Raw genomic sequence first — 27,551 nt, 5'->3', positions numbered from 1 at the left:
GCTGACTAAGTAGTTACTTCAAAAAGGTGGAAAGTCATTCATCTTCTGTAGAGAGCCAACAGGGGTCTGAAAAGGACTAAGTGAGCCATAAGGCCTTTCCCAGTGGGCTTATGAAGAAGGATTTCTCCTATCATACACGTGGGATCTTGGATCAGGTTCCTAAGCAGAGCCTGAGAAGGGATTTGGTTGCATGTGATTTACTGAAGGTGTGCCTTTAATGAGCAGTGGGTCAGAGAAGCAGGGTATGCCATCTTACCCTGATCCTATCATCTTGCCTGATCCTATGGGGGCCCTGGAATATGAGATGCACTACCTAGAGGCTTGGGGGTCCAGCATTTTGTACCCCCTTCTCATTCATGTCAATCATCTATTGCAGGAAGTCATTGTGAGAAGCAATGAGCAATCTCCCAGGCCAAGGAGGCTCCCACTCAGCCAAAGGTACTACTTCAGAGAAGGGGGCAGTGGAGAGCAAGTAGTAACCAGCAATAGCTAGGGAATTAATACCCCAGTCAGTAATACAGACCCAGGTGAGTACACCAATAGTATTCACTACACACAAATCGTGATTCCTGGAGATTTGCCACAGAGGGGTGGGAGTAGAGGGATCATTTATTTCTAAACTCCTAACCTGTATCTTGGCCATACAAGAAATAACAGAGGATACTTTATGATGGTATCTTCTGCTTAGCAATAGGTATCTGGGCCAATTTTCATCAGACTTGTTTCTGAAACAACCTGTCCCCACTCAATCCCTCACTCTAGGCTCTTTTCCTGACTCTTAATACCTCTTACCACTCATATCCAGCTGTAAAGCCACTATGTACTCCACAGTATGGCAAAATATCCCATTTCCTCCCCAAAGTACAAAATATATCTGTCATCTTCAGCCTAATTTATCCTCTTCTTTCATGGCAGTTAATTCCTGTCACAGTCCAACATTTAATTACTGGTGGTGTTTGCTTTCAAGATCTATTGTTCTATCTTCATAAATAGGCTGTGAGTTTGTCTCAGGTTGGGATTCCCCAAAGGCAGAACCTCAGATGAGGGTTTGAGTATTAAGGATGTGATTCCAGGGAGCACTGACAAAGGAATGAAGAAGTGAGATAGGGACTAGTAGGCAGGAAGTTTGAGGCACATTACTGAGGTGAACCACTGCCAGCAACTGGAACGTGATTCCACTGAGGACCTCTGGGAGAATCTGCAGAGCACACGTCAGAATTGTTCCACCCTAGGGGTGAGGAAATGGGACATTTATCCTCCAACTTTTGTCAGTCATTGAGGGGTGCCTGGTGTGAAGCAGCTAACTCCCTGGTACTTCTGGGAATGTACAGACCAAGTATGTTCTGTCTACCAGAGAGTGCTCTCCAGCCAAAAGAGGTAGCTGATTACAGTCAGAGGCCTTCAGATAATATGTCAGCTGTGAGTGCCAAGGAGATATGGGTGGGACACTGACCCACCTCAGCTTCTGATAAGAATCATATATGTATCCAAATCCACCATTCCAGTTTACAGGGGACATGCAGTAACATCTTTATAGGTTTGACTGATCTGTTGTTTGCTAATGAGTAAGAAGTGGTGTAAATGGGGTTGTTAAACACATATTTATATTAGAGGTCTTATAAAATCTGAGGAGAGCCTAACACAATAAGTCATCAGGTATTCCTAAAACTAAATTTTATCAAGATTTAATGCCACTGTATTTGTGCTATACTAACTGATAAAAGTTGTGGATACCAGGTGCTATGAAGAAGTTTCCCAAATTTGATGGGTCTGTGTTTTGTTTTGTTTATTGGAAAGAGGTCTATTAGAATTCAATACAGCTTAGACCACCCACCACAAAGGCAGATTCCTAAGTTTAACCTTTAGCTGCCATGTCATAAACTCCCAGTTCTCATATTCTTTCTTTATGACACTTAATGCAATCTTCTGTCTATAATGTTTGCCACTTTCCTGTAAAGTTAGGTTGGCTCTAAGAGAAGATGTAATGCAGGGCTTCTATCCTCTATGTATCACGATCAAGTGTCCCTATTTTATAATAGGAAATCTCACAGTTCAAGTTCAGTATGCAACCTTGCCTCTTGAATACTATATTGCTCACTCCTTCATGCATTCAACAAATGTGTTTCAAGTGCTTGCTGTATGACAGGCAGCTCCAGATGCCTGAGTTACATCATTGAATAAGCAACTCTCTGCCTTCAGTGGGCTTCCACTCTAGGTAGGGAAATGATGACATCCAATAAAGAAAATAAGTGAAAAACTAATATAATACATTAGAAGGTATTGTACTATCAAAAAAGAAAAAAATTAGGGCTGGACAAGGCCGGGTAAAGAATGTAAAGGGAAGAAGGCTAGGATGAGTGATAATCTTAAATAGGATGGTCATTCTAAGGGAACTTTAAGAGGGTAATACCTTTAAAAGGTGAAGGAAAGGGGTGCATGGGTGGCTCAGTCAGTTAAGCGTCCGACTTCGGCTCAGGTCATGATCTCACGGTTTGTGAGTTCAAGCCCCAAGTTGGGCTCTGTGCTGTCAGCTCAGAGCCTGCTTCGGATTCTGTGCCTCCTTCTCTCTCTGTCTCTCAAAAATAAAATGTAAAAAAAAAAATTTTTTAAGTGAGGGAAAGAAGTTTTTCCATCTTCCCTCCCCCCCACCATCAGTTGGATGCTACATTATTCCCTTTTCTTTGTGATATCTCATCCATTTTCTGAGACTCCTAGTTCCTGAAATTAACCACCAAATTTCCCTGCTCCTGAGTTCTCTAAATCTATTTAAACCTATTGTTACCCATTTCCTTTCACATGTCATAATTCTGACTCTCATGGCTTTCTTTTGGCTTTTTCTAACACAAATATCACTTTGCCCTTCACAAAAGCAAAGTCAAGCCCTAAAGTTAATCTTATTACTACTTTTGAAGTACTTAATGTATTGCTGCTTTGAACCTTGTTTTCTTTCCTTTAAGTTGCTTGGACTATCTCCTTTGAGGAGAATTTCTCTTTTTTCTCACAAAAAAAGAAAAACACTCATAGTGGTAAGATACAGTTTATACATTTCATGTTCTGTTGTTGTTGTTGTTTTTGCTCATTCTATGTGCTTTGATGCACACAGGACTGAGTGACCAAATAAATGCCACCTAGGACTTCTTTCCCATCTAAATTACTGCTCTTTCAAGGAACATTTCTAAAATATGGCCTCAGCTTGTTACCCTGCTTTTTAAAAAAAAGTCTCTAAAGAGTGTAAGCAATGTAAAGATTGCATTTTTCTACAATATCCCAAATGGAATGCCTTTTCTCACCTAATCATGCTCTTTTAGCCTGTGATAAGATGCTGTGGACATTGAGTTTGTTCTTTTGGGATCTCTACCCAGGTGTTGTTCTAGTCTGTCTTGTATTTATCCTGTTCTGTCTTTGAGAGATATGCTGTACATTTATAGATAATAAGGAATTCATTATTCAACAACCAAACATGATGAAATTTCTCTCAATCTATATCAAGGTATTTTGTTTTCAACAATCAACTGAAATCTACTTTTGCTTCCTGATTTCCAGACATATTTTGGAACAGGAACAAGTTTTATTGCATTTCCAATTCATTGGAGCTTTGGTTTTATGACTCAAGTTAAATATAAATTATTTCCTCTAAGACCCAAAAGAAATTTGTGTCATGGATCTTTTTTGTAAAGAATGCATTTAAACCAGATCTGGGCAAATCAAATCCTATATAAAATGTACAAGAATGGTTCAACAAAAGGGAAATTTATCCTGTCTACAAATAATTATTTTACAAATTAATATTCAAATTTCTGTCTGGATGAGTTTTAAAAATTGTTCTTTTTATTTCCAGTTAGGTTGCCTGAGACTGAGCTGAAACCACCAGTAAACATTTATCCATTTTTGACATACTTATGAGCCATACGTTTAATTTACACAAATTAACCGAAAATGTATAGTTCTGACATATTTCCCCTGTCCTTTGATTGTCCAGGGGATGTTATGGTGTGGTCTGGTGGGTGTCTGTACTTTGCTAGTATGTAGGAGTGGTGGTTGGCCACTGAGGTGACCCAAACCACATGAGGATGGTACATTAATGCAAACCCCTCTAACGAGACATATTCATTTGGCAGGATGCTGACTCCAACTTGGACGCTGTGAAACAGTGGATACACTAGCTTAATTTGCTTGGGCTGACACTCCCCTTGGGATTTCTAGCACAGTTGGAAGGATCAACAAGACAAACAATACAGCTTTTCTGTTGTCATTTGGCCTTGAAATTAGGAAACACTTTTTCTTCTTTACATCTAGAACCACCTCCTATATTCCATAAAGTTTTTTCCTATTACCTATCCTACTCCAAACAACAAAATCTGGAGGAAACAAGAAAGGCCTAAATTTCATTTTAAATCACCTTATGCTGACATTTTTTATATAAAAATTGGTAATCTGTTTTTTTGTCTTTATGTTTTGGAAGCCTAGACTCATCAAGTGGCCATTAGTTGAGGTATAGTTACATTTTTATTTACTACTAACAGATGTGGAGTAGAGAAGGACCTGTGACAACAAGGAAGATTTGCTTAAGTCACAGGAGCTCCTAGTATTTTGAGTATGGAAGTGCTCCATATCTGAGCCTCAAAAGTTTATAATGCTAGCATTATCGGAACTTGTTTGGCTACATGGAAGAAATTATGAGTCCAAACCAAGGCAGAGAAATGTGAACCTTTAAGATTGTAGCAATGATTACTATTCCATAAGAACCATCTCAGTATGTATGGATGCATATGCTCTGTTTCCTGAGCACTTCTATTTTAGTAGCTTTTGGTAACTTTAAGAAGATAATATGTTAGTATTCCCCTATGAGTTTCTCCCACTGGCTAACTGGTCATAAAAAATAAAAAAAAAAATTCTTCCAGGGCTTGTCTTTCTTCATCTGTGAAATGGGAATAACATAACTTAATCTGGACTCTAAAACAATGATTAAAACAAACTAAGCAAGTTATTGTACAAAGAATCTCTATCCAGTATAAAGTATTTTTATTAGCAGGGCTATGTTGAGGGTGAATAAAGGCATCATGAGGCCGAGAAATCTTAAGTTCTTGGTTCAAATCCCAGATCCATTGCAGCAAACTCACCCTGGAGACTGTCTATGTGCAGGTAATACCTGAACTTGTGAGCAGTGACAGGATCAGCAGGCATCATGGCCTATGCAGCCCTAAAGTAACCAGAATGACCTGGAGCCTGTTTTCTGCCACTTGGTAATAAAGCTTGAACACCTGATAATTTTATCTTCGTACATAAAAAAATGCCAAAAAGCTGTAAGGCAGTTCTCACAAATCCGTTCACAAAGAGTTATTTTTATCCAAACAATAGTCATTTTAAGATATTTCATTGGCTGGTGGCTAAAATCACATTCTCACTTTACAAGCAAAGAACTGAGAAACTGTTAATATTATTTAGAATTATTGGGGCACCTGGGTGGCTCAGTTGGTTAAGTGTCTGACTTTGGCTCAGGTCATGATCTCGCAGTTTAGGAGTTGGAGCCCCGCGATGGGCTCTGTGTGGACAGCTCAGAGCCTGCTTCAGACTGTCTCATGCTGTCTTTGTTCCTTTCCTGCTCATGCTCTCTCAGAAATAAACACATTTTAAAAAATTAAAATATTTAGAACTATTTAAATTCTTAGAGACTGTCCTAGTCAACCAACATTTCACAGGGGAGGGTACTAAGACCAAGAAGATTGTTTATTCTTTCACTGTCTATCTCACTCAGAACCCTCAGTGATGCCTGTTTTTGTTTTACTTTACTCTTTCTTTTCCCTTTCTTGCTCTGCATTTCCCTCATCATTCTCCACTTCTGTATCCAAAGGGAGACACATTTGAAAAAGTGTAAGTTACCCACTTACATCAATGGACAGATCATCCAAAAAAAGTCAATAAGGAAACCGTGGCTTTGAATGACACACTGGAGCAGATGGACTTAACAGATATATTCACAAAATTTTATTCTGAAACAGCAGAATACATATTCTTTTCAAGTGCACATGGAACATTCTCCAGAATAGGCCACATATTAGGCCATAAAACAAGTCTCAACTGGTTAAAAAAGACTGGGGTCATACCATACATCTTTTCTGACCACAACACTGAAATTAGAAATCAAGCACAAGAAAACAACTTGAAAGAGTACAAATACAAGGAGGTTAAATAACATGCTACTAAACAATGAAAGGGTCAACCAAGAAATTAAAGAACAAATCAAAAATTACAGGGAAACAAATGAAAACACAGTGGTCTAAAACCCTTGGGATGCAACAAAAGCCATTCTAAGAGGGAAGTTTATAGCAATACAGGCCCACCTCAAAAGCAAGAAAAATCTCAAGTGAACAACCAAATGTTGTATGTAAAGAAGCTTAGAAAAAGAACAGACAAAACCCCAAACCAGAAGAAGGAAAGAAATAATAAAGATGAGAGCAGAAAGAAATGATAAACTTAGAAAAATCCAATATAACAGATCTGTGAGACCAGGAGCTGTTTCTTTGAAAAGATCAAAAATGATAAACCTTTAATCAGACTCATGAAAAAGAGAAAGAGAGAAAGGACTCAAACAAAATCACAAATGAAAGAGGAGAAAAAATAACACCACCACAAAAATACAGTTGTAATAGAATATTATGAAAAAATGTATGCCAACAAATTGGACAACCTAGAAGAAATGGATAAATCCACCAAAACATATAACCTACCAAAACTGAAACAGGAAGAAATAGAAAACTGGAGCAATACTGATTACCAGCAAAGAAATGGAATCAAGAATAAAAAAACTCCCAAAAGTCCAGGGCCAGATGACTTCTCAGGTGAAGTCTACCAAACACTTAAAGAAGAGTGAATATCTATTCTCAAATTATTCTAAAAAATTGAAGAGGAAGGAAAACTTCCAAATTCTATGAGGCTAGTATTATCCTGATACCAAAGCCAGAGAAACACACCACATATACACAAAACAACTATAGGCCAATATCTCTGATGAACATACATGCAAAAATCCTCAACAAAATACAAACAAACCGATTCCAGTGATCCATTAAAAAAATCATTCACCACAATCAAGTGGCATTTCTTCCTGAATTGCTAAGGTAGTTCAGTATTTGCAAATCAATCAACATGATACATCATATCAATAGGAAAAAGGATAAGAATCCTATGATTATTTCAACAGATGCAGAAAAAGTATTTGATAAAGCATCTATTCATGATGAAAACCCTCTGCAGAGTAGGTCTAGAGGGAACATACCTAAACATAACAAAGGCCTATGTGAAAAACCCACAGCAAACATCATACACAATAGGGAAAAACAAAGTTTTCCCCCAAAAGTCAGGAACAAGATAAGGATGTCCGCTTTCACCACTTTTATTCAACATAGTACCAGAAATCCAAGCCATGGCAATCAGACAACAAAAAGAAATAAAAAGGCATCTAAATGAGTAAGAAAGAAGTAAAACTTTCACTATTTGCAGATGATATGATACCGTATATAGAAAACCCTAAAGACTCCACCAAAAAACTACTAGAACTGATAAATGAATGCACTAATAATGAAGCAGCAGAAAGAGAAATTAAGAAAACAATCTCATTTTCTTTTTTTAAATGTTTATTTTTGAGGGACAGAGACAGAATGAGAGTAGGTTAGAGGCAGAGACAGAGGGAGACACAGAACCCAAAGCAGGCTCCAGGCTCCGAGCTGTCAGCACACAGCCCAACAAGGGGCTCAAACTCACGAGCTGTGAGATCATGACCTGAGCCAGTCAGTCACTCAACCGACTGAACCACCCAGGCACCCCAACAATCTCATTTTCAATTGCACGAAAAATGACCAGATAACTAGGAATAAACCTAACCAGGAGGTAAAAGACTTGTACTCTGAACACTATAAGACACTGATGAAAGAGGCTGAAGATACAGTCAGAGTGGCTAAAATTAGCAACTCAGGAAACAACAGATGCTGGTGAGGGTGTGGAGAAATGGGAACCCTCTTGCACTGTTGGTGGGAATGCAAACTGGTGCAGCTGCTCTGGAAAACTTTGGGGAGGTTCCTCACCTCAAAAAATTAAAAATAGAACTACCCTATGACCCAGCAATAGAACTACTAGGAATTTATCCAAAGGATAAAGGAGTGCTGATTCATAGGGGCACATGTACCCCAATGTTTATAGCAGCACTTTCAACAATAGGCTAATGTACATCAACTGATGAATGGATAAAGAAGATGTGGTTCATATATACAGTGGAATACTACTTGGAATTGAGAAATAATGAAATCATGCCATTTGCAGCAATGTGGATGGAACTGGAAGGTATTATGCTGAGTGAAATAAGTCAGAGAAAGACAGATATCATATGTTTTCACTCATATATGGATCTTGAGAAACTTAAGACCATGGAGAAAGGGGAGGGGAAAAATAGTTACAAACAGAGAGGGAGGTAAGCAAACCATAAGAGACTCTTAAATACAGAGAACAAATTAAGGGGTGATGGGGGGGTGAGGGGAAAATGGGTGATGGGCATTGAGGAGGGCATTTGTTGTGATGAGCACTGGGTGTTGTATGTAAGCGATGAACCACGGGAATCTACCCCAAAAACCTAGAGCACACTTTGGATACTGTATGTTAGCCAATTTAACAATAAATTATATTTTTAAAAAGAGGTTGAAGATAACACAAAGAAATGAAAAGACATTCCATGCTTACGGATTGAAAGAACAAATATCGTTAAAATGTCCACACTACCCAAAGCAATCTACAGATTTAATGTAATCCCTGTTGAAATACCACTAGCATCTTTCACAGAACTAAAAAAGTCTTAAAATGTGTATGGAACCACAAAAGACCTCGAGTAGCCAAAGTAATCTTGAAAAAGAAAAGCAAAGCTGAGGTATCACAATTCCAGATTCCAAGTTATATTACAAAGCTTAGTAACCAAAACAGTATGGTACTGACACAAAAACAGACACATAGATCAATAGAACAGAATAGAAAACCCAGAAACAAACCCACAATTATATGGTCAATTAATCTTTGACAGAGCTGGAAAGAATATCCAATGGGAAAAATACAGTCTCTTTAACAAATGGTGTTGGGAAAACTGAAAGTTACATGCAAAAAATGAAACTGGTCCACTTTCTTATACCATACGCAAAAATAAACTCAAAATGAATTAAATACTTAAGTGTGAGACCTGAAACCATAAAAAATCCTAGCAGACAGCACAGGCAGTAATTTTTCTGACATTGGCCATAGCAATGTATATGTCTCCTGAGGCAAGGGAAATAAAAGCAAAAATAAACTATTGGAACTATATCAAAATAAAAACCTTCTGCACAGCAAAGGAAACAATCAACAAAACTGAAAGATAACCTACTGAATGGGATAAGATATTTCCAAGTGGCATATCCAGTAAAGAGTTAGTATCCAAAATGTATAAAATACTGATAAAAATGAACACCCCAAACACAAATAATCCAACTAAAAAATGGGCAGAAGACATGAGCAGATATTTTTCCAAAGAAGATTTACATTTGGCCAACAGACCCATGAAAAGATGCTCAGCATCACTCATCATCAGGGAGATGCAGATCAAAATTACAATGAAATATGGCCTCACACCTGTCAGAATGGCTAAAATCAAAACCACAAGCAGCACAACAGTATGGAGGTTCCTCAAAAAATTATAGATAAGACTACTCTATGATCCAGTAATCACATTACTAGGTATTTACCCCCAAGATAGAGAAACACTAACTTAAAGGGGTATCTGCACCCCTATGTTTATTGCAGCATTATTTACAAAATAAGGAAGCAGCCCAAGTGTCCATTGATAGTTGAATGGATAAAGAAGATGTGGTATATTTACAATGGGATATTATTCAGCCATAAAAAGGAATGAAATTTTGTCATTTGCAACAACACAGATGGAGATAGAAAGGATATTGCTAAGTGAAATAAGTCAGAGTAAGACAAATGCAATGTAATTTTACTCACACATAGAATTAAAGAAACAAAACAAAAGAGCAAAGGGAAAAAAAGCCAAACCAAGAAACAGTCTTGACTCTAGAGTGCTGATGGTTACCAGAGGGAAATAGAGAAAGTACCCAAATAAGCAGTATAAATCCAAGATGCTAAATTATGCCCCTATTCAAATTACAATATTGGTATTTAAGTTCTTTTTCTCTTCGAAAATATGTTTTTGACAATAGTTTGTAATGACAGCAGAGTCTCTTATGTGTCAGAGACCATACTGTAAAAAACCAGAGAAAGTGACACTCAATTTAGGATATGTTTCAATGTAATTGTCCCAGTGCCAACCTGGTAGATTTAAGCTAAGTTACTTTGGAAAGTAGTCCCAGGCATGACTATAGTCAGGAAATCATTCTACAATTTGTAAATATTGCTGTAAGGCAAAATGTGGAAGTGGGAATAAATTGAATTTAAAGACACAAACAATCATGCCTTGTGTGTGTGTATAAGGGAGGGAGACAGAATGAGAGAGAGAGAGAGAGAGAGAGAGAGAGAGAGAGAGAGAGAGAGAAGCTTGCTCTGATCCACAGAGCACACAAGAGGAAGTCTTCTGAATTTCAGAATAGACCAGAGGCAGAATGAAATCTAAATCTGGCAAGCTACTTTCTACACTGTCTCCATCTGATGAGTTTGCAAATCTCCAGTGGAAAAAAATCCCTCTATGATTCCATTCATATAGCTTTAGGGCATCATGTCTATAAGCACTGTAATTGTTTGACCTTCATGAACAAAGGGGTGGTTTTAATTCTTTGCAAAGCTGTAGTTTGTGCAGCTGTGGACACTCCTTCAACATTTTGGGAGAAGGTACTGAACATATTTAAAATAACACAAGATTCTTATTCACTTTCTCGGTCGGCCAAAGTTGGTGGTTTCCTAAATGCTATATGAAACCACATGAGATTTCTCCTGGTGGTCTAAAAAACTGGTGTTCCTTCAAATATGATACTTTTTACATATTCAATTATTCTGTATTTTGGAGGCAGAAAGTTAAATTCATAAAAAATAATTTTACTTTGTTTAAAATGAGAAATTCATAATTTTTACATAAGCAACTGAATAAGAGGCATATAAATCCATATTCATTTAGAAAACAAATTACTAATTGTAGGTGAACAGCATTTTGTTACATGTCATTCAGTTTTAGAATTTCTGCTCACTTTATTTATATTCCTGGTGAAGCTCAGACACCTGAGATTACACCATGAAACCTACACTTAAATGAGGCAAAAACATTTAACATAGCTAGGGAATTCAAACAAGAGGTGCTTTAAAAATTTCTGCTGAGGCTATTCCCTACTTTGGGGTATAAGGAAAATTTGACATTTCACCAGTTATGGCAGAAGGACTCTAAAGTGGAAATCCAAGTAAACTGGTACCATAGCTCTAGTCCATCACTGTGATAATTTTATACCTATTCATGGATTGGTAATCAGGACAGCCAGTAGCTCCCTGCCCTTTAACCTGGTTTGGTGTTTTTATAAAACAGACAAACATAATAAGGCTTGGCTCTTGCCTATCAAGTCCTTTTTTCCATTGTTCTTTATCCTAGGAAGAGTAGCTGGCTTCAAAGATTTAATTTTTCCAGATCTCTCTAGCTGATGCTTTCAGTCCTCCTCCTGCATCCTTGGCCCTTACATTTCAGTATACATGCTGGAATCCCAAATTACAGAGACTGCACCTTGGCCAGAGGACTTGCTCTGAAGCTTGATTTGCCTGTGCAAGAGGGAAACTGGAAGTACTTGGGAATGAGTATTCCCCTGGAGCAGCCTTCAACCAATGACTGATGGGAGTTAGTGTTCAATATGCCAGCTCCTGCTACCTTTGAGGAAGCTAATCCTGAAGCACGTGTTCTACACTGTCTCCCAGAGTTCTCCAGTTAGAACTGAGCCCCAGTTGTCCACAATCACTTGCTTGATAAAGCATCCTTATTGGCTGCCTTGCATTGCTAGTCTCACTGCTCCTCACTCCTCTATCAGTGCTTCCTGAAATCTCCTCTGGTACAATTTACTTTTAAATCTTTGTCTCAGAGCCCTCTTCTGGGGGAGTTCTGGAGAATTTTTAATAGAAACAGCTTCAACCTGACTTCCCTCCAACCCCCCAAATAACTAAGTCACCTCCTATCTCCTGTTATTGAAGGTCTAAATCTCTACTTTGGGGCATATTTTCTAGGCTTTTGTTTGGGGTATACCATCACTTTGGAAAATCTGCCAGAAAACAAAATATACATAGAACATCTTCCAGCATATGTGTGTGTGTGTGTGTGTGTGTGTGTGTGTGTGTGTGTGTGTGTGTGTGTGTGTAATTACACTCACCTGAACTTCGTTGTGCTTAATGAGCACTTGCTTCATACTGAAGCTCTGGTCAGCAGCCAGCTGAAGCCTGGCTCATATAGTCCTTAGAGCTGTGCAGTTCAGCAGGTCTGAAAAATGAAGTTCAGTCTTGAAATTAAAATGTTGCAAGGATAATTTCTGACATTAAGCTTTTCAGATAATTGGCCTGCATAGAATAAAAAGAACATTCATCTTATATCTTTCCTTTTACTCTAAGCAATGTAAGGACTTAAGCAAATTAAGTTTAATGCAGTTTACAGAGGCCCAAGTCAGTGTTCACCAAATAAAAATCACTTGTGAAACTTTCTTAAAATATTTTTTTTTCTAAATTCCATCTTGAGTCTACAGAATCAGAACTTCTGGAATTGAGGAATTTACCTTTTACAATCCCCCTCTAAAATAATGTGTATAAGCTCTCAAACATTGGCTTGGTGCTGGATAAGTTTTGTGTTTTGTTTTTGTTTTTTTCACTTTTCCTTTCTTCTAATCTCATAGTTAAGTTGAATCAGATTGCCCCATTCTTTTGACAATCTAAAGGAAACATATTTTCATGTACACCCTGAAGAACAGTATTTACTTAAGCCTAGGCTTAACACAAAATAATAAACTTAATAATATGTCCAAATTCCTATAATAAAAATGAAACAATAAATGCATAGAAATATGAGGAAGAAATTACACCCATTAAATGCATCTAGCCTGATGAGTGATAGGATGGCTGCCTATTCAAGCTGGAAATTTTACACATGATCGAGGCTTTATTTAGTCTAATGGAATGTGCTTCCTGAATTTGGCTGTGACTAAGCCAGAGCACAATAGCAAGTATTATGTGATTGGCCTGAGCTCATTCCCATCTCTAAGTCACTGTGATTCAGTCTTGACTGCCTCTTTCTCTCAGGTAGCCCATAACCCTGCTGTTCCTCTCGGGTTTAAAAATTTATTCAGGATATTATAGAAACAGACTTGTCAGCCTTTATGCAACATGGGTTCATCTTTGTAGTCTTTTCTCTTAAAACTTCAGAAATCATTGTGAAGGTTTAGCCTCGTTCTACAGTGCAAGAAAGACAAGCTCAGTGATCTGTGGAAACAAAATTCACAGCAAATGTTACCAGTGGCCAAGATTTATGAGCCTGTCTCACTGCTAGATAATCACATGGGTGGACTAGTGCCATACTTATTGCACCAGGCAAGTAGAGATAACCCGAAAATAGTTTTTTTGGGAGAATTTAATATTTGAAATTTCCAAGAACGATATTATTCTTAGAAGTTTGAGAACACTGATACATATCCTTACATTTGTCTTTAAATTAAGAGAGGTAGGGGTGTACCAAACTCCTATTTGGAATTTGTGGCTTCTGAACATTCTTAATCCAAACTTTTCCTTTTCTCATATGTTTCTTAGCCACTGAGCATAAACCCATAAATGATAGCATCAGATGTTCATAATGTCCATATAACCCAGAAAAATTTTGTTATTCCATAGTCACCTTGGGTTGTCCATGCAAGCGTCCATGCTGATACTTAAATCTCAAACTGTTTTGACAGTCTGAATTGAGCACATGGGAGACCTTGATTTTAGGGGATATGTACTCCAGTCCCAAACAATCTCTCAAGGGTGATACATTTTTCATGTAGGTGTTTAAAGTTATGATTGGCCAGAGGTGTTGAGAAGTGGCCATCTACTGTAGCCCTTCAAGCTTCCCAGGAAAGTGGCAAACTTCCTTGCTTTTGTAACATTCTCAAGCTCAGGTCAGGTCTTGCCTTTCTAAGACCTCTCTTTATGTACTGTGTCTGTGTGCTGTCACCACACAGTAAGGAGATATTTGACCCTTATCATCAATCAAAGAAAATCCCATGTTTCTCTTGTCATTTTCTTCAGAGATTCAGTGTTTACTCATTCTGGACCACTGGCCTATGAATTCTAGGAAGTGTGCAGTTATCAGATAGTAATCTAGAATTCATACTGACCAGAAAAGACATCGTTTATTACAACTTAAACCACATCTCAAGTTTCCCCTCCTCTACAGTCTAGAGTGAAGGCACGATATCGTCAGGCAATATCCCTGATAGAAACGTTAGATGCTCATTCTGGATCTCCAGCAATATAATCCCAAGCATGTCAGCCTTGCTGACAGCATTTTTTGCATTCTTTACATTACGGAACTTATATGGTTAGTCCAGGCTGACTTCCATCTATTTCCTACTTGTGGTCCTGGACCTTTTCCACTTCATTGCCACATTACTAAGTTAAGGGTAAGAGAAGGAAGACTCCTTCCTCTAGTATGGCAGTGTTATCATATTGATCAGGTCCCTGACAGATTTGATGACTTAATTTCATTTAAATTCTTTTAGTATAGCCACTCACATTTGACTCATGTTTCCATTTCTTAGGGTCACTCGTTGTGAATGTAGGTTAGGTTCTCTTAGAGATAGTTCTAGAGATTATATAAGTAAAAATATACAGTTGAACACATCAAATATTTCCTTACTGCTTAAAATCCTTGGACTAAGCTCAGTTCCTCCTGAATCTAGAATATAAGTTCTAGGGCAGCAAAAATGGGGAAGGATACCAACTGACTGAAAAAACCCACGCACCAAGCAACCAATTTGCTGAAAGCCAACTTGCCTGCCATATGCATATGCACATTGATCATTTGAGAAATCTTGGGCTCTTAAGGTGAGAAGTTATTTTTGTTTTATCTAGTATCATCTGTGAATTGCTACCAAATCTAGGTAATTTCGTTGTACTTTTTTACAAAGTATAATAGTAATATTTATTACTTATTATATCATTATTCATATCATCACTTTTTTTTACTAATTTGCCATTGTGATGTAATCTGTATATCATAAAAAATAAAGAGAAAATACATACATACATACATACATACATACATACATGCATACAAGAAATGGTAAGGAAAAGTCAGTGTTCCAAAGTGAAGAATAGGATACTATAGAATAACACATCACATACCACACACACACACCATTTTAAATCCAAGTCACTGACTTTCTACATATTTTTAATAGACACAGTTGAATGCAGATTTGGTATGGTACATTTTGGATTTATGACCTCTTATTTACTATTTTATATGCAGATGGAAGGTTGTATCAGTCAGCATTGCTGAGGTAACAAATACTCCCCATAATTCAGTGGCTTACAATCATAGACATTTTTATGCCTTGCTCGTATTTTATGTCAGCTGATTTGATATTGCTCTCCTCTGTCTTCTCACTCTGGAACCAAGGCTGAAGGAGAAGACCTTTTCAGCTGTGCCATGCTCAGAGAAAGTAAAGAGAATTAAAGCCGACCTTATAGCCTAATACTTCTGTTTATACATTATGAAATTTTACATCATTGAAGAAAGCAAGTCATATAACTAGGTCCCACATCAAGAAGTCAGGAAAGTGTATTTAGCTTTGGAAGACACTGCCAAAGTTGTATCACTTTGCATCACATCACCAATGAATGAGAGTTCTGTTCGCTTCAGAATCTTGCCAGCATTTAAATAAATGTGTAGTGCTATCTCATTGTTATTTTTATTTACATTTTCCTGGTTGTCATTTTCATAATCTATCACATTCTACATAGCAATTGTTAATAAAAGTAATTTTTGATGAATGTATAATTTGAATGAATGGTCTTTTTGCAAGATAGTGTTTCAGTAGGCTTTCAGCAAATGGGCTATTCATCATGTGGCTGTTGACTAATTGAATCTGGGGAATATCTAAGGCCATAGGAGTCATATTTATGTTGCTTACTTTCACGTCATCAGCACCAGACACATATTAGGTGTTCAATAAATATTCCTTCTATGAAAGAATGGATAAGCTTAAATTCATCTCTACTCATCTCAGAGACAAGCCCTCTGAGAATGAAAGTAGCCTTTTCTTTTTTTTTTAAATCTTATTCTCAATTCTCAACAGAAAGGTAGCCTTACATATTCCTTGTTCTCTCCATGGATACTATTGGCTCCCCTTTTTAAATCTGTAGTTCCGTAACATTTTGGAAAAGAAATATTTTGCCCCCAATTTTTTTTGAGCCCAATGAAAATACCAAATAATGTGACAAGAGACCCAGAATGGCATAGAAATGCTTCAGAACACTGCTCTGTTTCTTAGGTCTTTTTCTTTTATTCATGCTCCCCTGTTTCCCAGCCCTTGATGGCAACATTTGGAAAAATTGAAATGCTTGCCTAATCCCTACCCTCTTTTAGCCTCTTCAGCAGGTATCACAGCAATAGTTAACACTGATGTATAGGCTTATGTCCGGAAGTCTACATGAGAAATGAGTGACTCTAGCAAAGTTAACTGGGTTGCTAAAAACAAGGGAGAGAGACCTTTAGTTTTCAGATATAATCCTTGCTATTTTTTTTTCTGTATGCATAAAAAGACAAATACCCCACATGTATTTTCTTGCTTTTCTGGTTGTTCAAGCCTAAAAATACATACTTCTAACATAAAATGAATTTTACCATTTATCCATGTGCACAACTGACTCAAATGTTTTTACTGAAGAAAATCATTAATTTGCTTTGTAAACTACTATTAAACTTGATTAAGAAGTCAGTTAGGTTTCAATTGTCATTTTAATAATTGCCCATTTTTAATTAAGGGTTTGAACCAGCTCAGCCTAAAGTGACTGCATTATCCACACAAGTGGAAGTATTTTTTAAAAAACAAACAACATAGGGGTGCTTGGGTGGCTCAGTTGGTTAAGCTTCCAACTTTGGTTCAATCTGTGGGTTCAAGCCCCGTATCGGGCTCTGTGCTGACAGCTCTGAGCCTGGAGCCTGCTTCAGATTCTGTGTCTCCCTTTCTTTCTGCACCGCCCCCCCCCCCGCACCTTGCACTCTGTCTCTCTCTCTCAAAAATAAACATTTAAAAAATTAAAAATAAAAAACAAACCATATCAACAACAAAAACAATTATAAATGAGTGTGTTAAGCTCTGGAGGGAAGAAACTATTTTGATTAATTCTTCTCTGTGCAAAAATCTGTTAATTCTTCATAATAAAACTGTTTAGGTTTCCACCACTGTGGAATTACATGGAAACTCAAATGCTAAGCCATACTAGTACACTGGTCTTCATGAAGAATCCAGGGCACCTTCCTGGTCTTTCTCTTACCAGCTGAGAGTTGGAGGACAAGACTCACTCCCTCAATATCAGTTTCTCAATTTAAAAATGAGAATGAAAGTGCTAGTTTCTTGGAGAGCTGAAATATGTTATTTTTATGGTGGAAAAACAATATGGGGGGGGAAGAGGGTTTCCCATTGTTTACTGATGACTGAGTATATAAGTAGAATATTCAGTCTGCTAGCTAATAATACAGACAACTCGGGGTAGCCTGAATCTAATAAACTCTGGCAGAGTATTTAACCAATATATTGTAGTTGGACTAAGGGAGACTGTAAATCCTTTAGTCTGAGGCTCAATGCAATCATGCTTACTGTGGTTCTGTGAATTTGCCTGCTGCCCTGGGAGAGTGATAATCAGTATTGCCCAGACCTATCCATCTAACATTAAATCCACCTATTTGACCAGTCATGCTAAGGCCATATCAGTCACTGGAAACTGTATTCTTAGACTGTGTTATTTCATTTGCTCTTTTAAAAAATCAGCATTTTCTATTATGCTAAATATCCCATTGACTCCACAAAGCAATGTTTTATTTCAGGTGGAGGAAATATGTCCACCCAACTCTAGAGGGCATTCTAATTATTTTTTTCCTTTAAATTTTAGCGGGGGGAAAGTCTATTGTTTTATTATAACCAATTATTCAGCCCCCTCTTGTAGGAGAATCATAAATCTCTTATGTGTTGCCATGTGAACTTCAGGGACTTCCCTTGGAGGAACGACTTCCCTGGCTCAGTGATACCACTCTGCCTGTGTGACTTGCTTTCATCAGTGGAATGTGAGCGAAGTAACACATACCATGTCTGAAGTTTTGAGTCATGTACGATTCAACCGTCTTCATTTTCTTCTGCAATGAGAAAGATATGTAGCAAGGAAAGGCTGCTTCTTCTCCTTAGGTTCTGGGATGAAGAATGTATGTGGAGCAGGGTCACAGTTAATGTGCAGCTACCACAACCTAAATATAAAATAAACAGGAAATAAACATTTACAAACTTTTGTTGCTGGATTTCAGAAGCTGTTGGTTATTGCAGCATAATGTGGTAAATACTATCTTATATATCTGTAAGGATTCTGAACATAGTGGGAAAAAGAATCATCTCAGGAACTTACAATAGCCCAAATCCTCCCCAAGCCAAATTTCTTTTTCTTTTTATTACAAACATACAAGACATCTCCATTTCATGGAGCTTGCTCCTTTAAAATCTAGTATTTATGACACACAAACTGAGACTTTATTTTTATATATACCTTTTCTGTGTCGTATTTCATGCCAGGTGCTTACAAATATATTCCAAGTCTTCAAAATAAGAGTATAATGAGAAATTATCCTTGGACTCTGAGAAGGAAATCGGGGCTCAGAGGTTCACATTATATAGGCCACAAAGACACAGTATTTCAACCAATGCCATAGCCCCTATCCATGCACATTTTTAAAAATCACTTCTTTTTTTTTTTTTTTTTTCAACGTTTATTTATTTTTGGGACAGAGAGAGACAGAGCATGAACGGGGGAGGGGCAGAGAGAGAGGGAGACACAGAATCAGAAACAGGCTCCAGGCTCTGAGCCATCAGCCCAGAGCCTGACGCGGGGCTCGAACTCACAGACCGCGAGATCGTGACCTGGCTGAAGTCGGACGCTTAACCGACTGCGCCACCCAGGCGCCCCTAAAAATCACTTCTTAATCATCCTTCAAATTAAATATTTTTGAAAAAGCAGTTAGAATCGGTTAGAGAGAGATGTGATTCAACAGAGGACGTAGTTACTCAACCAAAGTCCTCCCATGTCTTCCCCAGAGCTCCACTTGAGGGATACATTGATCCTTAATGGTTTTTCTGTGACAGCCTCCTGGTAGTGTACTACTCTTCTCTACTTACCTTAGACATTGAATATTTTCTATGTTCCAGTGTAACTATGCAGATTTTAAGAACATGAATTAGATAACTACAGACAAAAATTTTAGCAGGATGGGATTTCCATTTAATATTTTCATTTCTGTTGCTTCTACTAACAAAAGTACTCATATTTTTTGGTAGATAAATTGAAAAATGCATAAAACCTTTAAAAATAAAATGAAAACATGCCATGATCCATTTCTCCAAATGTCACTTATATATCAACTAAAAACTGACATACACTTGGGGCGCCTGGGTGACTCAGTCAGTTGAGCATCCGACCCTTAATTTCAGCTCAGGTTATGATCCCAGGATTGTGGGATTGAGCCCTGCATCAGGCTCTGTGCTGAGCATGGAGCCTGCTTAGATTGATATTCTCTATCTCTATCTCTCCCCTCACCCCTCTCCCCCACTCGTGCTCTCTCTCCCTAAAATAAAACATAAAAAAACCTTTTTGACATATACCTAACAGTGATGCTACAGGTTTAAATTGACAGATTCATTTACTAAGTCATTTATTTAGCAGCTGCTATGTACTTGACTGAGCCTTTGGATATAGTGAACCCCATAGATAAGGATCTACACTTATATCACTTACATTCTATATGGAAGACAGACAGTGAACTGTTTTTTTAAAAAAAAGGACAATCAAAACTGTTAAATACTGGGATATAGGCTATAAAGAAAGTCATCAAGGCTAAGAAGATGGAGATGCCTACTTTGGGTAAAGTGGACAGTTGGAGAAGTAATAAGTAAGTTGTAACTTAAAGGATGAAGGTAAGCCAGCCAAGCAAAGAACTAGGAAAAAATTACCTTAGAGAGAAGAGTGAGGAAAAAGTGTGGAGCCAGGAAAGGACAGGACAGAAAGAAGGCCAGTGTGCTGAATGAACAAGGGTGAGATTGATCAGAGGTGGTGAAGAGATGGAGGAGAAAGTAGAATCTGTCTCAGGTAGGACCTTGAAGAATTCAATTAGAAGTGTGGATTATTTTTCAGAGAAAAGGACGGCCATCATAGTGATTTCATGACTAATGATTTAGCAAGCTCACTTCAGATTTTGTACAGCAAAATGCACTGAGAGAAGGGAGATGTAGACACTTCTAATTTGCCTAACATACTGTCAGTATTGATGACACAATTTCTATACACCTCAGAAACAGTGAAAACAACTCATTTTCCAATGACTTAGCTAACAGGAAAGACAGAGAAGGAGAGATTTCAATAAGGGAGTTATTAAAGGAATCCAGTTAATGGGAGGGAGTAGCTTGGAGCACAAGGAGAGAGTCAAGCAGATCTGAGATCAGTTGTGGAAGCACAATGCACAGAATTTAGTGATGGACTGGATATGGAGTACAATAAAAGAAAACTCAAGAATGGTTAGCAGTTTTCTAGCTGTAGGTGTGAAATTATTTTTCTCAGATGGATAAAACCTGGGCAAACAAAGCAATGGGAGAAGAGAATCACAATTTCCATTCTGGGCGCTGAAGGTGTTCGAGGGACAGATACGTAGAGATATGAACTGTGAGATCCAAAAGGAAAGCACTGGCTTGAGACATAAATTTGAAGAACCGATAATTTAAATCAGGGGTTAGCACACTACTGCATGTGGGCCAGATCTAGCCACTGTCTGTTTTGCATGGCCCCACAAGCTATGAATGCTTTCACAGACTTAAATTGTTGGGAAAAAAATCAACACAAGAAGAATATTTTAAGACACATGAAATTATAGGAAACTCAATTTGTAGTGTCCATAAATAAAGCTTTATTGGAACACAGCCACATTTATTCGTTGATGTATTATCTATGGCTGCTTTCATGCTATGACCGCAGAGTTGAGTAATTGTGACAGAGACCATATGGCCTGCAAAACCAAAAACATATACTATCTGGCTATTTACAGAAAATGTTTGCCTACCACTAATTTAGATATCAAACCTATGGGATTGGATGGTAGAAATCCTAGAAAGTTTTGCTTTGCCTTTGCATCCAGCTACCCAGATGTCCTAGAAGAATGTGGGAACCTGGAGAGAGGACCATCTATTCATTTGCCTGCTGTGAGTTCCACTTGTGGACTCTCTAAGGATGAAATAACATCAGAAGGGAATGATGAATTAGAAGAGCCAGACAGAGTTCCTGCATTGCAAGCTCCAAATTAACTGTACAGTGAACAGATTTGCAAAGTTAAAAAAAACACATGGGAAAAGGGCCTTCTGTTTATTTTTTCTCCTTATTAATTCACCACAACCACCATCAAGTGTCCCAGTTTTTGTCTGGGAAGAGAGGCTGGCAGGACCAGTGATCAAAAAGCAGCTGGAAAACCCCAAGAAATTATGGAATCCTCATAAAAGAATCAAAGGACAATGTTTTTTAAACCACTTGAAAAACTGAAGAGTCCATTCTGGTTATGTTATTGTGTTTTTCGTGATGTGTTAACAACTGTAATGAAGGACATGAGCAGTTGTGGACTGGAGTGGAATGTTGGCAATGAAATTCCAGGCTCCTAAATGACAGGATTCACAGGATTTTTTAGGGAAGCCCATGTTTAACGTGAAAATAATGCCCATGATGTATCTTAAGAATGCAGACAAATAATTATTTAGTAAAATTTCAAACAAATGAATGTTTATAATAAAGTACAAAACATATTACTTATTAAATATATTTATAATTATCTTTTACTTGATTTACACAAATTATATTTATTATGTAGTTTCTGTCTATGTCAGAAACAATGATAACATCTCTTTCTGGAAAGGTTTAACTAATAGAAGAGAGAAAAAAGGAGGTTTCAGTTACTTACTTCAGAATTCAAGCTTGAGAGTGAATGTCAAGGAAACCACTGAATCATTAAAAACAAACAAGCAAACAAAAAAGCCAAAATACCTCTTTACTTCAATACATCCACCAGGCATTTGAGTATAGGTAGTATTAGTGTTTTTGAAATATTGACTGTGACGTAAGAAGGTTAGAAGATGCCACATCCATTCATATTTTTTTCTAGAATTTTACTGCTTCTAATTATGGCGAACCAGCCTCATTCTACCAGTCATTCCTGCTTATGATGACATGTCAGCTTTTCATTTCCTGGTCACTTAAGTTAGCCATATCTTTACTTACCTCTCATATTGCCAAAAACTACAGTGAGCAAAAACATTATCCCAGCCATTATATGTTGAACTATTATTATTAAAAAAATGGTATTTATGTATAAATAGTTCCAGGTGTAGAACTAAGTGTGTATATTAAACTTTTTGGAAACTTCCTTCCAGAAAATTTTATCATAAGACAGACTCATAAAACTATTTTGTCATAATACATGTCACAATGTAATATCTGCTTATTTGTGCATATGTGCACATATTCATACATACATCAGCCACTGTAAATTTCTTAAGGCAGTTTGTGGACTGGCAGTTTGTAGACTGGGAATTTATTTATCAAATAAATAAATTTATTTAATAAATTATTCAATAAACGTTGGAAGAAAGGAATGGAAATACATGCATACATATATGGTAGTTTTGACCTAGACAAATTTAACATTCTAGTATTCATAACCATGTCATATTCTATTTAGAGAGCACCAGAACCTTGCATATGCCAAGTACCCAATAAATGGTGACTTAATGTGGAATAAAATCAGTACTGACATTTTTCTTTCAATACTGAAGGGTATAGCATAACTTTCAATAAATACTAGGTTCTTTTCAGATGAAAATAATAGCATTTTATTAGTTTACAAAGTGCTCTTACACCCAATTTTTCATTTAATCATTATTGCCCCACAAACTAGATATTCCCACTTATATTTTAAGATCAGAGAATTCAGCACAGAGAAGTTATAGGACTTGCACAGGCTCATCACAAAATAAGTCACCATGTTAGAATCAAACCAAATCTTGGTCTCTTTGCACCATAAAATTTCTGTGTAGCCTTGATAAGGCAAAAGTCTCTCATTTACAAGCAGGGATGCTAATGGACAATTTGTATATAGTCACCATTTTAGATCAGCATTTATGGTATCTACACTTACAACCACCTCCTTTTTTATTTGTATGTTTAAGAGCTGGGTATTTGTCTTATAAAAATTCACTGAAATGAAAAACGTCTTCTGCACTCTATCTCAAATGATGTCAGGCTTAGATTCTTCGCTCTGCTGCCTCCTTAAGTCTTTGATGCAAACTCAAAGAAGTTCCCAAGTCCCAAAATGTCTCAAGTCACATCTTTACCCTTCCCATCTTGTGTAGAATTTGTCTGTAACATCAACTTATTCCACTGAAAGTTTTAATAAATTATTGTTTGCATTCATAATTTCATGCTTCCGTCATTTATCCTCATTTAGTCTTCTCATGAGCTCCTTTAAAAAAATCTAGTTTAATTAGTTAAGAGATGATTTTTTTTCCATTTTGGTTTTAGTGTTTTGTTTCTGTCTGTTTTGTCTTTTTCGATATCACATTTCAGTGTTAGTCCTGTACAAATTTAAGTTTAAAAGGCATACGTGTACAAATATATAACCCCGTACTTCTAAAGTTACAATTAACAAAAAGACTTTTAGAAAGGAAGAAGGTAGAAAATGTCTTGATAAACTGAAGAAGGCTGTTTTGAGGGGTCTGAAGACCTACATTTGAGACCTCTGCAATGGCACACTTTGTATCAATTTCTTTTGACCCAAGCCAAGTCACCTAGCATGGCTCCACCACAGTTTCTTTATCCTAAACTTATGGGCATGATGAACTTTTCTATTCGAGTGTCTTTAAGGGTCTGGAGAGGATGGACAGAAGCACAATTTGAATGCTGGGGCACTTTATAATTGCCAGGTAGCATTATGTATGCAAACATAAAAATAGGTCATTAAATGTCATCAAAGAGAAAAGCAAATGTCCAGGGTTTATCTCTGATCCACTGTTGCCAGAGAAAGAGGCTCTTTGTCCCTTTAAGAGCTCTCAGATGCATTTCCAATTACATCCTAAAAGCCTTCCTGGTTGTGTAGCTTAGATGCATCCGGTAGCACAGCCGTGTTCCGATCTTCCTGGCAGATGTCATAATTTACTGTCACCCTCATGCAGGAATGCAGTGCAAGGGGCCCCACACTGGCTCTGTGATCCATTGCCTGACAAGTCCTGGGTGTCAACCTTAGGCAGGCCCAGCGGAGGTGAAACGCCATTTACCTGATAGTGCCTGTGATAAAGTGGGCAATTAGATGCACTTGGAAAATCCTGGCTGGAAACTGGCTGGCATTTAAGAAACATTACAGCCAAGTCAGGCTTCATAAAAGTTAATGGGGAAAAATTAAGTCTTTCAAGATCTACCTTGGTCTCTAAGGAAGTTAGGAACACAGGATTCTATAGCTTTATCTCTTTTTGTGTCTCCCTCACCTTCCCACTCTATTTCCCCCAGACAGGGAGGGTAATATATTCTCTTTGGAGATGGGAGTAAAGGGAAGAGAAGTGAGAGTTAAGGTTTCAAGTTTTTGATCTCAGAACCATGGTATTTATTTACTTTTCAATTCCTTCTTCTTTCCTAGCCACAGTCACTGTGCTAGTATTAATCTGGCACATTAGCTTACATTTTGTCTCTCATGGAGTTTCTTGAGTTTGGTGCTAGCTTGAGAGTGTGATTTGTTTGACATGTATTCAATGCCCCCCTCTTCATTTCCTCCTAACTGGATAGCTTCAGCTTGTCAATGATTAATGAGTCTGGAAGGTGAGTGACAGTTATCTTAAGGGCTCTCAAAAGTTCATTTCAAGAGACTAGCCAAAATCTCCTGCTGCATTAACTACAGTTAGATTTCCTGTTGATAACAGCCCATGGAAAATAACTGCTTGCCCCCAAAGCTGCCATGAACAAAACTCTGTTTATCAGCCAACATTGTGCATGTTCTCTCTATTGCCCTGTGCATTTGCCATTTCCCTTCAGGCTGATAAACATTTTACCTATGAGAAGTAGGAAGTACATCATGAATCTGGTCCAACACTAGGCCTCATTTAGAGTGGACCTTTCTGAAATTGAAAAGTCAGGAATGATCTGGAAAATGTGCTTACAGACAGTGGAACAGGAAAACAATTCCCTCCCCAAGGCTAGTTCCTCCTCCTCTGTTGGGTGGAAAAGGTGGGAGGAAGGGACAGGGTGTTCTCTGTGTGATTGGAATTCCCCTCTAGAGTCATAGGGGATGAGCAAGCCTTTGGTTTTCATTTTTTTATAGTTTATTTTGCACCTAGAATAATACACTTACAGAGAGGAGACAGAGGTGTCCACATGAAGTTTTTTCCTTTCTAAATAATGATGAGCTCTACACCAAGCTGAGGACTATTAAAGAATGCCAATGTCTGGATGGTGGGGTCTATCTGGGTTCTGGCCTGATTGTAAGGATACCAGAAGGACATCCAGGGTGTACCCTGATGCCAGCCACTTCACTGGAGTAGGGAAAGAATGACTGGGTCTGTTCCCCAAAGTCTTGAAAGGACATCTGGGATTCTGGGTCAATATAGTCACAGTCTCTTTAATAAATAAATAGGCTTGTTATAGGTTGTTGGAGGTTCAGGAGCAGGGAACCTAAGAGGAAAGCAAATGCTTCTAGACCCCAGAAGAGTTCTGGAGACTGAGATGATAGAGTGCCCTTCACCCATATATACATTGGTTCCTCGTGTTATTCTGTGGTGTTGCCAGAATAGATCCAAGTTACATTTTCCTTATGATACCATTTCACTGGGCTTGAAGCCCACTCAACATATTTGGAGAATACACTTGAATGAGGGGCTGTAAGATAGTGTTAAAGGAAGTAACGTGTGTGTGTGTGTGTGCGCGCGCGCGCACACGCGCGTGTGTAGAATACTCCCCAGGGAACTTAAATTTTTGAAAACTCTGTTTATACATACATACAGCATGTTTAGTTAAATGCAGAATCAGAGTTTTCAAAAATCCAGGTACCCTGGGGAGCATTCCTACCTTCAAGGATAGGCACTACAGAGAACCAGAGATGTTCCCCACTCTGTGCCACAAGAGCTCCAGGGTTGCTCTGGTAAACTGTAATCAAAACCCAATTCTTTACCTCTCCCTCTATGTACACTGTTTGAAGCTCTCCCTTTCAAGAGATGGGGTCTATATCCCTACCCCTCGATTCCGTCCCTGTTACCTGCCTGGGCCAGTTGTGGATTATGTTGTGTGCGTTCTGTCTATACCCTAAGTGACTTGTATGTTTTCTCTTGCTCACTCAGTGTTCCCTCTATCACGGTCGTGAGACAACATGCCTTGAATAACCTGCTGGAAGTTGGGACAGGAGGGACAGAGACATGTTACCCAGTTGTCCTAAATGAGACCATTTTAAATCAGCCAAAAGCTAACTGACCTCCAGAAATGTAAATGGGCCCATCTGAGCCTAGCCTCAATAAATCTTACTGTTTTGAGTCAGAGTTTGGGGGTGGTTTGTTATACAGCATGATTGTAGCAATAAATAGCTGATATAGTTGCCCTCTGTTTAATGTTCTATTTCCTTGTCTCTGTTCTTTGGTTACCCATTCAGATCTTTCCTAGTGAGCAAGTCCGATGTCCCCTTTTACCTTACATTGTTGCTTTACGTTCTGCTTTACATTTATTCTCTTTTTCCCCATACCTACCCTCTTCTCATCAGAACTTCTTTTCCCTATAGTATTTTAAATCAACACTAGACAACCATAGCAGTAGCAGGAAAATTTTCTGAGTTCTTCACAAGCATCTTCCCTATTTTAGGTTTTGTCATTTAAGAAAAAGAAACAAAAACAAAAAATAAACAAATCTATGCCATGTGAGGTGATACTTGGTGCTATGGAGAAAAATTAAGCAGCATAAGCCAATTATTGAGTGTTGAGGGGAAGAGGACTAGGCAGGGCACAAACACTGCTGTTTCAGAAGATTCATTAGACAAGGCTTCTCTGAGAAGCAGACACTTGAACAAATTATGGGTGAATTTTTCTAGACCATACTGAAAAGGTATGAGGGACACAAAGACATTATTTCCCAAGTTATCCACTTCAAGGATAGATAGGCAGACTTACGAAAAGCCACCATGGCCTACCAGTGAAGTGCTATTCGTCCACAGTCACTGTGGGAAGGAAACAGCATTTTAGGGCCTGCAGTCCTTCACATGCTTAATCCTT

General features: G+C 37.9%; 2 long non-coding RNA genes across 3 annotated transcripts in view; one reads left to right on the top strand and one right to left on the bottom strand.

Annotated features, from left to right (window-relative positions):
• Positions 1–18,912, bottom strand: part of LOC147582628 (uncharacterized) — a 59,144-nt gene extending 40,232 nt beyond the window's left edge. The window contains exons 1-2 of the long non-coding RNA XR_015249364.1: positions 18,328–18,912; positions 12,369–12,475 (exon numbers count right to left, since the gene is read on the bottom strand). This is a non-coding gene — a long non-coding RNA (uncharacterized LOC147582628). The remainder of the gene's footprint in view (positions 1–12,368; positions 12,476–18,327) is intronic.
• LOC147582627 (uncharacterized) overlaps positions 1–26,828 on the top strand; it is an 81,963-nt gene extending 55,135 nt beyond the window's left edge. Inside the window, exons 3-4 of one of the 2 annotated variants that reach the window (XR_015249363.1) lie at positions 377–438; positions 26,634–26,828. This is a non-coding gene — a long non-coding RNA (uncharacterized LOC147582627). Of the gene's footprint in view, positions 1–376; positions 2,083–26,633 lie in introns of those variants that run through there. The other variant, XR_015249362.1, reaches the window with a different exon arrangement.
• The last annotated feature ends 723 nt before the right edge of the window (positions 26,829–27,551 follow it).

Source organism: Puma concolor, chromosome A3 (genome assembly GCF_028749965.1).
Source record: "Puma concolor isolate L17-30 chromosome A3, mPumCon1.1.hap2, whole genome shotgun sequence".
Taxonomy (NCBI): Eukaryota; Metazoa; Chordata; class Mammalia; order Carnivora; family Felidae; genus Puma; species Puma concolor.
Note: the sequence above shows the minus strand (reverse complement) of the source record. Positions and strands in the feature narration are given on the sequence as shown.